The sequence below is a fragment of the Budorcas taxicolor genome, chromosome 8, assembly GCF_023091745.1.
Source record: "Budorcas taxicolor isolate Tak-1 chromosome 8, Takin1.1, whole genome shotgun sequence".
In the NCBI taxonomy this organism is placed as follows: domain Eukaryota; kingdom Metazoa; phylum Chordata; class Mammalia; order Artiodactyla; family Bovidae; genus Budorcas; species Budorcas taxicolor.
Window position 1 is genome coordinate 35,807,810 of NC_068917.1, and position 13,309 is coordinate 35,821,118.

Genomic DNA, 13,309 nt, shown 5'->3' on the forward strand with positions numbered 1-13,309 from the left:
TGGGTTCACCTCTCAGCATCATAATCTAGAAATTACCTACAGAGAGAAAACCAAGGAAATTATAGAACTCACCCAGATCTCTCCAGGTCAAAGTTCTTTGCTGTCTGTTGTTCGTAGTCTAAAATCCATTGTTTCATATATATTTACTAGTTTTCTAGCTTTTGACAGAGGAGAGCAATTCCAGTAATAGAAGCTCTGCCATGGCTATAAGAGAAAAACAACAGTATTTTTTTTTAAGTAAGAAAGTTGTAAATAATTCATTTTATTTAAATAATTATGTACAAATGATAAATGAATGAAACATGCAGTCCTGATTTAATTCAACTCTATCTGCATAAAAATGCATAACATTTTGTCCTTTTTTATCACTGTTGAATTTCATTTGTCAGTTTGACTCCAATTGTAATTTTGATATCAAAATTTTATACTTGTTTACTTATCTAGTATATGAAGTTCCATTGTTAGTTAAAACTCTGTTACAAGTAAGATACCAAGGTTTCTATCTTAAAACTAGAGAGAAACTTTATTATAAATAAAACTATGTCTCACAGAACAGAACAGCAATTAATTCTGTCAGATCTCAGGTATGAGACGAGTATAGCCCCAGAAGTTGCCTGTCTCATTTTCAACTTGGTTTTATTTTTCTCATGTTGGCTTTCTATATATTGCTAGTTCATGTAGCATAATGAGTCCAGAGATAATCAATTTCAGATTTCTGGAGAATCAGCCCTGATTGGCCCTTCTCAAAGTTGGAGGCTTGTACTAAATCAAAACCCTAAGTCTAAATATGTTGGGTCATATGTGTAAGCTGGGTTGCTTCCATTATAATTACATGTATATTTGGAGTGTTTGTGTAGGAGAATGTTCTGGAAACCATAGAATAAAACAATAGGCACCAAATTTACAGGATGGACTGGAATGCTAAGAAAGTTTAATGGCAATTGTAAAATTTATTACCTGTCACATGTTCTGGTTTTGATTGTGCTTTTTAAGTATTTTATTTTCTAATTTTAACTAGTAAATTCAAATGTTTACAGAATGATGACACTGAGGCTAAGGCAGTAAGTAATTCCCAAAGAGACCATTTAGCATTCGTTTGTTTTTGGATATACTAGAGAATACTGTCTGAAAGTCGTCCAATGAATGCATGCTCTGAGATTTCAGAAACACATGGATATAGATGATAGAGCTCAAATGCATTGCCTTTGCTAGGTAAAATATATATGTATAACCAATGAGTGATTTTTTTCTTCATAAATACAAATATTGACTGAATCTGGGTTTCTGCTCTTAAAAATACAATCTTCCTACAAGCTGCTCTTACCTCCACCATTCAACTAAGACGTGCATGTTTAAAGATCATATTGTCTATTAGCATCAATCGGTTTTTTTCATGCTTCTATTCTGATAGTTTCTACAACTGAGCTGCTCATAGAATGTTACATGAGATAGTAATTTTAACAGAATTGAATCGCTAGTCTATGTCTGATGCAAGATACAGCATGCTTGGGGCTGGTGCATGGGGATGACCCACAGAGATGTTATGGGGAGGGAGGTGGGAGCGGGGTTCATGTTTGGGAACACATGTAAGAATTAAAGATTTTAAAATTAAAAAAAAAAATAAAGAAAACTTTTGATGCAAAAAATAAATAAATAAATAAAAATAAAAAATAAAAAAAATAAAATAAAATAAAATCTTGCTTCTGTTAAACATTATTAATATTTAGAATTCTGAACCATTAGAAGTTGGGATCAGTATCAAATGTTCCAATCATCATGTTCCAAAGTAGATTATATATTTATTTTCAAGGCAGAAACTTGAGCCACGTAAAGTAAAAGAAGTTTTGAGTAAAGAACTAAAGTAGATACTGATGTCGATTTGCTATGCCTAAATGTGTCCTGATGTTTATGTGAAATACTGGATGCAACCACTTCCTTATCAAGTGATGAGAGGAACACCTTTGAGTACCACAAGATTTTTTTTTTTAATTAGCTTTAAATAGATAAATGAAAGACTAATTTTCTCAAACTTCCTTCTATTTTAAATATACAGGACTATCTGGTTCTCTAAATTTCTAAGCAAGAAGATAGAAATGACTAATGGAAATTCCTTATGGGCATAAGATGAACAAAGGACACAGCTTTTAACCACAGAGAGGAATTTTTTGGTATAACAGAAATACTCTCCTCACTATAAAGTCTGATAAAGTAAAGAAGTATTTGATTTTCAGCTTTATAAATAGCATCTGTTGGCTCCTCATCTGATAAATCTAATTTATCATGTCAGAACCATCCTAGGAATATTCCCAAATTTTCTATCTTATGTTGATTTCTCCAAAGTAATATTTTATATGATGAGATCATATATATATAGCCTTATACTAATTGCAATATGTATATATTTGTTTATATAGTCATTTATATGTATACACACACACACACATATATATGAAAGTGAAAACGTAAGTCGCTCAGTCGTGTCCAACTCTTTGCGACCCCATGGATTGTAGCACGCTAGACATTCCTGTCCCTCACTGCCTCCCAAAGTTTGCTGAAGTTTATTCCATTGTGTTGATGATGCCATCCAGCCGTCTCATCCTCTGGTGCCCTCTTCTCATTCTGCCTTCAATCTTTCTAAGCATCAGGGACTTTTCCAATGAGTCAGCTGTTCACATCAGATGACCAAAATACTGGAGCTTCAACTTCAATATCAGTCCTTCCAACAAGCATTCAGGATTGATTTCCCTTAAGACTGACTGGTTTGATCTTCTTGCTGTCCAAAGGATTTTCAGGAATCTTTTCCAGCACCATAATTCAAAGGCATCAATTCTTTGGTGTTCTGCCTTCTTCATGGTCCAGCTTTCACAATCATACCTGACCTCTGGGAAGACCACAGCCTTGACTATATGGACCTTTGTCAGCTGAATAATGTCTCTGCTTTTGAACACACTCTCTAAGTTTATTATAGCTTTCCTGCCAAGAAGCAATCATCTTCTGATATCAAGGATGAGTCACCATATGCAGTGATTTTAGAGCCCAAGAAGAGAAAATCTGTCACAACTTCTACTTTTTCCCCTTTTATTGCCATGAAGTAATGGTGCCAGATGCCATGATCATAACTTTTTTTTAATATTTAGTTTGAAGCTGGTTCTTTCTTCTCTTAACACTCCAGAGGCTCTTTATTTCCTCTTTGCTTTCTGCCATTAGATTGGTATCATCAGCATAACTGAGGTTTTTAAGTTTTCCACACCTATCTTGATTCCTAGCTTGTAACTAATCCCAGCCTGGCATTTCTCATGATGTGCTTAGCATATAGATTAAACAAACAAGTTGAGAGCAGATAGGCCTGTCCTACTCCTTTCTCAATCTTGAACCAATCAGTTGTTCCATAAAGGGTTCTAACTGTTACATCTTGACCTTTGTATAGGCTTCTCTGGAGACAGGTATTTCCATCTCTTTAAGAACTTTCCACAGTTTGTTATGATTCACACAGTCAAAGGCTTTGGTGTAGTTGATGAAACAGAGGAAGATGTTTTCTTGGAATTCCCTAGCTTTCTCAATGATCCAGTGAATGTTGGCAATTTGATCTCTGGTTCCACTTCCTTTTCTAAATCCAGCTTGGACATCTGGAAGTTCTTGGTTTGCATAATGCTGAAGCCTAGCATGAAATATTTTAAGCATGAGCTTATTAGCATGGGAGATGAGTGCAACTGTCCGATGGTTTGAATATTCTTTAGTACTACCTTTCTTGGGAATTGGGATGAGTATTGACCTTTTCCAGTCCCTTGGCCACTGCTGGGTCTTCCAGATTTGCTGACATATTGAATGTAACACCTTAATGGCATCATCCTTTAGGGTTTTGAATAATTCTGCTGGAATTCCATTGGACTTCCCTGTGGCTTAAATGGTAAAGCTTCTGCCTACAATATGAGAAACCCAGGTTCAATCCCTGGATCGGGAATATCTCCTGGAGAAGGAAATGGCAACCCCCTCCAGTATTCTTGCCTGGAAAATCCCATGGACGGAGGAACCTGGTAGGCTACAGTCCATGGGGTTGCAAAGAGTCAGACATGACTGAGCGACTTCACTTTCACTAGAATTCCATTGTATCCATTAGCTTTATTAACAGCAGTGCTTCCTAAGGCCCGCATGACTTTGATCTCCAGAAACTCTGGCTCTGGGTGACTGACCACACCCATGTAGTAACCTGGTTCATGAAGATATTTTTTGTACAGTTCTTTTTTTTTTTTTTTTTTGGTACAGTTCTTCCATGTATTCTTTCCTATCTTCTTGATCTCTTCAGCGTCTACTAGGTCTCTACCATTCTGTCCTTTATTGTGCCCATTTTTGGACAAAATATTCCCTTGATATCTCCAATTTTCTTGAAGAGAGCTCTAATCTTTCCCCTTCTGTTGTTTTCTTCAGTTTTATGCACTGTTCATCGAAGAAGGCCTTCTTGTCTCTCTGTGCTGTTCTTAGGAACTCTGAGTTTAGTTGTATATAAATTACAAGTTTTCTTTCTTTTATAAGGAAAACACAAACAAACTCTTTGAAATGTAGCTCAGCCTTTTAGGTTTCCAATCACCCTTTAAGTACAGTTTTTGCTTCAGGGAGATTTTTGAATACATATTGCAAAACAATAAGTTTTCCAGTGTATTTATGCACTAACACATATCTAAGTCTTTGTGTAGCTTGTATTTCATGTTGAAATAAATTTAAATATTACATTATCATTCTAGTTCAAAGCCACATAGTACTTTACTTAGAAAATATAAAGATTCAATATTTACTGATCTGACATTTATAGCCCTTAGATTGCACAAATTACTTATTTTAACATTCTATATCTCTCACATTTTACTTCACTACACAGTCGTTGATGATTGGTACAACAAAAGAATGTAGTTAATTCTACCTTTTTAAAAATTATATAAATTTCTAATGAAAACAAATCTTTGTAAAAATTTCAGAGTTCTTTGACATGTTGATATTTAAATTTTAAACAATTAGTCTGATTTTTAAAATTTGGAGTGCAATTACTTTATAATATTGTGTTAGTTTCTGCTGAACAATGAAGTGGATCAGTTATATGTATACTCTCCCATGTGAACCTCCTTCCCACCCCTCATTCTACCCATCAAGGTCATCTACAAAGAAACAAGCTGAGTTCCCTGTGCTATATGATAGGTTCCCACTAGCAATCTATTTTACACACAGTAGTGTATATATGTCAATCCTATTCTCCCAATTTGTCTCACTTTCTCTCCCACCTGTCCCTGCATCCACATGTCCAATCTCTATGTCTGTGTCTCAATTCCTGCCCTGCAAACAGGCTCATCTGTAAAATGTTTCTGGATTCCATATGTACACATTAATATACAATATTTATTTTTCTCTTTCTGACTTACTTCACTCTGACAGACTCTAGATCCATCCAAATCACTATAAGTTAGTTTCGTTTCTTTTTATGTATGTGTGTGTATATATATACATACATACATACTTACACCACATCTTTATCCATTCATCTGTCAATGGACAAGGTTGTTTCCATGTTCTGGCTATTATAAATGGTGGTGCAATGAACATTGGGGTACGTGTGTTTTTTTAATTATGGTTTTCTCAGGGTATATATCCTTTAGTGGAATTACTAGGTCATATGATAGGTTTTTTTTTTTTTAAGCTTTTCAAGGAACTTTGATACTGTCCTCCATAGCAGTTGAATCAATTTACATTCCCACCAACAGTGCAAGAGTTTTCCCTTTTCTCCACACTCTCTCCAGCATTTATTGTTTGTAGATATTTTGATGATGGCCACTCTTACCAGTGTAAGGTGATAACTGGTAGTTTTGATTTGCATTTCTCTAATAATAAGTGACTTTGAGCAACTTTTCTTGTGTTTTTTTTTTTTTTTTTAGCTAGTCTATTGAGGAGAAACTGGCATGTGTGCTTGCATATTGAAAATTGTTGGTACTCAAATTTATTTGTGGAATAACCTCAAACATTGAACATAAATACATAAACATTGAACATAAATACATGGTAAATATAGAAAAAAAGGAAACAGGAAGAATATGGAATTGCATTACTATTAAATCTATGTAATGTTATTTGAATCATTTCTAAATGGTTTCTTAGCACTTGATACTGTCACTCTGACCCTGTAAACAAATAAAAGCTAAAATGATTAAGTAATTCTTTACAAAATTCTCACTACAGATGATTTGTTCCTTCTGATTTTGTGTTTAGTGAAAAGAGTTGCACATATGCTAGATAATTCTGGGTGTCAAAAAAGTCAAAATTCATATCATTTCCACTTGCTCAAATACTCCCACAAATAAATTAACTCCATTTGTTCTTCAGGCTCACAGATAAGCTACAGTGTTCATAATGGAGTTTGAATGCATATTCTAGTAATAAAATGTTGGTCTGAGTGAACTTTAAGAGGAAATTAAACTAAAGTTAATGATTATTTTAGTGTTAATTACTACTGTACTTGAAGAACCTGAATTCATCTAAAGAGTAATGTTTTCTTCTTATTACATATTTTATTCCTCAACTATTAACCTTTTGAATCTTGACATATTTAATGTTTATGTTGTCATCAAAGGAAGTTCACTTTATGTCACTTTTCTGTCTTGAGGAGAACAGATGTTAATATTAAAACACAACTGTTTTCACCCATTGTGACTCACTACTTCATAAAGGTTCACATTTCCACACACTGTTAACCACCCTCAATCTATAATTTGAAGTAGGAGATCAACGTGGATGTAATAACAAGCAAAGGGGATACATTCACTGCTAACTGACACACAGAATTTTCCATACTCAGCATTGGCTACAGGAGGGCAATGGATGTGGAGAAAAGTGAGAGCAATCAGTTGGATTTCATTCAGTGAGATGGAAGAGCCTGTCAAAGACACCAACAACTAATCAGCCACCGACACTGATTGATGCTTTTGCCTGAATTCAAATCTATCATGGTGACCAAGTAATGTCTACCATTTACCCAGTGGATGGATAAACTGGAGCTAATATATAGCTTCTAAGCAAATAGATCATTAATTTTGCTTAATATGTGGGGGTTTAAGCTTAAATCTTCTTCCAAGAGCAACATTTCCGTTAGAGAGAGAGCGAAAGCAAGTTATGGTTGACTAGGCAATAATGATATTTTTTACAAGGAACAAATTTACTGTGTTAGATTTTATTTCAGCTTGCACTTTGCAATTGTCACTTGCTTTTAAAACTACAGGGAACTTATTAACATGTTAATTAAAATGGCTGACGAAGATAAGAATTGATGTACTGAAGGAGGCAGGGAATTGCTTTTTCTTATATTCCTTCCTGGGGTAAAAATTATTTCTCCTTCTGACTTCATGCTTTTTTTCTTTTTCATGGGATGATTTTTTAAAAACATGTAGTCATTGAGTTAATTGCATTTCATTATTACTTGGCTTCTAATTAATTGCAGGGCACCCATAGAATTACTTTTTAATAGCTTATAAGTCCAACATTTTTCACCAATCAGTATGAAAGATAGATGGTTTGGAACATACATTGTGCTAATTTGAGATATAATTATAATTAAACGACCTACTAAGGTCATAGTAAAAATCTGACAAACTATTAGAGAAGAGGAGCATACTTGCAATAGTGTCATGGAACAGCTCAGAATTTGCTATTCATCGAACTTTTGGGTTATCAGAGTTAAAAAAATTATTTATTTCAAAATTATATATTTAGAAATCTTTGCAGAAAGAATGTTTTTAAGTGATACAAGGAAAACTCAAGTGAATTCATATTATGTCAATAATAAATGTAATTTCTACAGTTACTTTTAGTCATACATTTGCAATTATAAAAGGTATTACATAATTTATGATATTCAAAATTTTGTATATTTTATAAATAATTTATATAGGGAAACTCTAATATATCTCTTACTACACTTAGCAGAGATAAGTTAATCTTTGTGAAATACTTAAGAAAACATGAAAAGCCTATAATAAATAGTAGGAAGATCAGTGTCTTTAGTAAACACATAGTAATAAAAATTGCAATTTCTTTAGGCCATGTTTTTTTTACACAATGATTTAAATCCTTCTACCTTGACACACTCCACAATTTATCCAAGAAATTTTAAAAAATGAATAAACTAAATGTATTTGAGTGTTCATGATCCCACATTAACCTATTATCTAAGTGATTAACACACATAGTCCAAAAAAAATGTGAAAAGATGTGGGAACAAGGTAATTAACTGTAAGAAAAATAATCATCTGCACTAGTCAATGGCAAATAATCTGAGCTTTATATAGATAATTTTGCTCATTAATCCTGTCTTTGTATTTTGTAATACACCATACCAAAGCAACTTTAGACTTACTGATCCTTTTAATAATGAACATGGAATTAAAAACAGTTTTCACTTATAAACCTAGAGGTAAACATATGGTTAAAAACTGTATGTGGGTGAGTATGGAAACCCACCCAACCAGTATTTAAAACAGTAAACTAATTCACAAGTTAGGCAGAATGTATTTCTCATAAAGAACAGTGTGAAATATAACAGACTTTGTTATACTGACAAAAAATTTTATTGTAATTAAACATGTGGATGTAAATTATTCCGTGATTAAAAATATATCTTAAGCAATTTAAAGAAAGTCATAAAAAAGAGAAAAAAAAAAGCAATTGACTTTTCTTGATCTTGTCAGTCCACTTCAGGAATCTGTCCTCAGAAATGAATGTGAATCACACACACACACACACAGTTTTGTGGCATAATTAATAATAGACTGATTTTAGCAAAAAGCATACATTAAGGAAAATCATTAAGAAAAGTATAAAAATTCCCAACTATAGAACATTCTACAGTGATTCAATTGGCTATATAATATCTTACAATGTTAATTTAAAAAGTAAAAAAAAATACATGTTTTATACTAATTTTATATATGTATATTTATACATTTCACACTGGTTTCTTTTCTACATATTTACATGCAAGTACTTGAAATATTTAAAAAACAAATATAGGAAATATACTCTTTGAATTCTCAATAATAGAACTTAGTAATGAAATAGATTCAGACATTTTATATGAATCTCTTTGTTGTCTCATTAACTTGATATTTAAACTCAATATTTGGACAATACAGTATACCTCAATATTTGAACTTAATATCCAAATTTGCATTACTTGAACTCAAGATACAAGAGATTTGGATAATAGGACATATTTGTATATATAAATATTGAGAATTGTCTTTGGATGGTATAAATGGGCCATTTTTCCTTCTTTTCATAATCTACATTTGTCAGTTTTGACAATGCATATTTCTTTTGTTTTATTGATGTTGAAAATAATGTATTTGACAGACAGAAAGAGAAAAATATTTTCATAATACCCTAACTCTTAACAACATAATTCAATATATTTTCAGTCCCTTCATGCCCTCTAACATTTATTTTCCCACCTCTGGACTAAATCATAATCGATTATGTTTGTAGTTTACCTGTGTCTACATCATGCTTAAACTCTTCTTGATTTTTGTATAAGGTTTAGTATAGTGGTGTGTAAGCTGCAGATGGACTATACAAAAGATTTTAGAGACCAATGTGCTAAAAGGCACCGAATCTGATAAGTGTTCTGAAAATTCTTATGAATAATGCCAGTATTTGGCCTTATCATCTGAAGAATCACAAGAAAGTCCTGTAATCTTAAGCTTTTGATTCTAGTAGGAAGCTATTTCATAAAAGAAACATGAATGAGCTAATGCTGAGATCCTTCATTTAGAAAATATACAACTAAAAACACTTCTGTTGATAAGAATGAATCTCTGATACATTTTCTGATTTCTGTCCTTTAGGAGTGTGGTAGCCAAAAAAAAAAAAACAAAACAAACATTATTTTGAAGAAGAATATTTTCCACTTAAAATTGGCAGGCCAGCACTAGAGAAAGAACTGATGAGCAACATTTATTTAATTATGAGCTACTCCATCTTTGGAACATAGAGAAAAATCAGTATTATAAATTGAACAATGAAAAACAACCATGAAAATAAATGATATACTTAATTTAGCAAGTAGATAAATTAATAAATGCATGTAGACAAATGCAAAATAGAATGCAAATTTAATTTAAATCCAAAGATAAAACTGAACTGAAAGGAAACATTCAATAATATTGGGTACAATTTCTAGAGGAAAACATCAGCATTATTTGCTTTGCTCCCCTGTAGTCAAAACAAGGGAGAAAAGTAAAGACCTACTATATTCCTGAGAAAATAAACCAGGAACTCAAGAGAAGCACACTTCTCTGGATACCAATCTACTTTGGAATTATTGAGTCATTAATGATAGGAAGGTGATGAGGATTTATGCCTCTGAGAACATATAGACCAGTAATTATCTTAGACAGAATTTGCGGTTTTATTCTATCCTTGATCCCTAATAGGTAAACATTTTACTACATAAAAGAGATGAAAACCATGTGAAAATTTAGATCATTTTATATGCTTTTCATGGTAATTGAAATATTATATTTTACTTGATTTTATTTAACGTATGTTAAAATATTTTATATTTGAGAGTCATCCACCTGGTTTTGAATTCTATCTTTAACAATTAATACCTTCATGACACTAGGTAAGTAATAATGTTTTATATATGTTCATTGGTAGGGATATTAATAACTTCTACCAATAAGTTTTCTTGTCATGATATATTAAGATATTACCAGTAAAGTTCTTGAAACAATATCTGAAACAGTTTAAGTTTTCAACAAGTAATAGGTTAACATAATAATGATCATGATGATTTTAATTATTTTACTAATCCTTTTAAATCATAATTTTAATTATTATAGTTATATTTTTAATATTGCAAATAATAATTTATATAGTCATTTTGTTATTATTAATTATTTAATAATCACATAGCTCTGTATTGCTCAAAGTGACACTCAAGTTTATATCAGGAAGAGATGAGACTCAACAGCATTTCGTTCCATTCTAGAATTACTTAAAGTGACTTTAAAATTATTTAAAAGGGCAACAAACATTCATTCAATAAACGTTTATTGAATACGTACTGTGTTAACAAACGGATTATGGGAGTTGAAGAGAATCGATAAAAATTCACTTCTAGAGTGCCAAGAAGAGATAAGTTGAATCCAGTAATATGATAATAGCAGCGTGCATGCATGCTCTGTCATTTCATGTCATGTCTGACTCTTTGCAACCCCATGGGCTGTAGCTCACCAGGCTCCTCTGTCCATGGTATTTTCCAGGCAAGAATACTAGAGTGGGCTGCTATTTCCTCCTCCAGGAGGTCTTTCCGACCTAGGGATCTAACCCACGTCTCCTGTGTCTCCTGCATTGGCAGGCAGATTCTTTACCACAGAGCCACCTGGGAAGCTGTATATATATATATCGGCTTGTTACTAGCATCCTGCAGTTGTGGCTTTGCTAAATCATATGGAGCCTTTCTGGCACAATGTGATGCTGGTTATCAGCAAAAACCCACAGGAATAGATTTACATATTGTGCCAAGAGGCAATGGCGGAAGCAGTCCACTGTTACAGCTACAAAGGATTGCTATGTTTGACTGACTGCTCATACAGGATATCTTCCCCTGCCACTGCCACTCCTCCTCCTTAATCTTTACTCCAGTAGTTTTTTTCAAATCTGTTTTTTCTTCCTCTGCACAGTCCATTATTAAGTATTTTGTAGTGGGACCTATTACTAATGTTTTCCTGATAAAAAGACTCCAGCCCCTGGCTGGGGACATATTCTTGGAAATGGCTGGGAAAGGAGTTGCTCATTAAAAGTTTCATCTCCACATTCTATCCCAGCACAATATCTGAGCACCCACTATTCCCACTTTCAAAGGGAAAAAGCAAGATCTGTAAGTAGGTACTTTACTCAGTCTGGCCTCTCAATGCAGATTCAGCTTTTCTTTTAACCTTGTTTGTATAAGATCTTCTCTTGTATTTACCTCCCATTTTCTGGCACAGTGCTCAGAGAAAGCCATATATTTAACATATTCTGCATGAATACATTCATATTTGAACCAGCATGATAAACTGTGAAACTTAAACCCTGCTGGTCTTAATTTCTGTTTAGCAATGAATGGAACAAGACTGAAAGAGGAGGGAATGGAGAGATGAATGTGGCACTTGAATCATTCTGGCTCTAAAGGGCCTTAACAAAGGTTGTTAACCTTTATTCCTGCCTATTAAAATTATCTTTGCCAAATGATTATTTTAGAAGCCTGGTGGCAGGTGTATTGCTTCTAGCTCACTGATCCTGCAGGGAAACCCACCATTCCACAGCTGGCTTTGCGACTTGTACCATAGATTAAATTGCTTGGTGAGAGGGGAAATCAATTGCTATCTTTACAAAAACTTCACAAAATGTGTTCAGTCTACAATCTAATCAAAATCTAAAAGCCCCTTGTAGATTAGTTTTATTGGCACACTTTATACTGCAGAACTGATGACATTTCTCACACAACCTGTACTCTTATTATTTCTTCCAATTACAGCACTGATTTTACTGATAGTTACCAGGAGGAAATGAGTCCTAGTGCAGTTGTTCATCTCCAGAGTATTATTTTTGCTTATATTTTTATGCAGTCAAATTATTTTTTTCCTATACGAACCACTCTATTTCTATTTATGTGGCCATTTACTCCAATTTATCTCAGTGGATAGGAACAACAAGCCACCTGTCATCAAGGATAATTGCCCTACCATTCTGGAATTACTAAAAATTACTTAAAAGTGCACCATTCATTCAATAAATGCTTATTGAATGTGTACTCTGTGTTAGCAAATGAATTATGGGAGTTGAAGAGAATGGATAAAAAAATCACTTCTGGAGTTCCAAGAAGAGACAGATTCAATACAGTAGCATACATACATATAGGCTTCCCAGGTGGCTTTCTGGTAAAGAATCCACTTGCCAATGCAGGAGATGCAGGAATTCATGTTCAATTCCAGGGTAGGGAAGATCCCCTGGAGTAGAAAATGGGAAATCACTCCAGTATTATTGCCTGGAAAATTCCATGGATGGAGGAGCCTGGTGAGGTACTGTCAATTGTCAGGAAGCATTTTAACAGGAGGCTTCCTGTGTGCTGTTTTGGATCTGTCAGGAATTCTCTGTTCCTTATTAATTTCTGAATATTCAGGAATTAAGAGGAGAGGCAAGCCTCTCCTTGGGCTGAGGAATTCAGGCATTTCCTTTGTTAGTTTTTCTATATGGTGATTAGTACCCTCTTCCTTTTTATGAACCATATGGT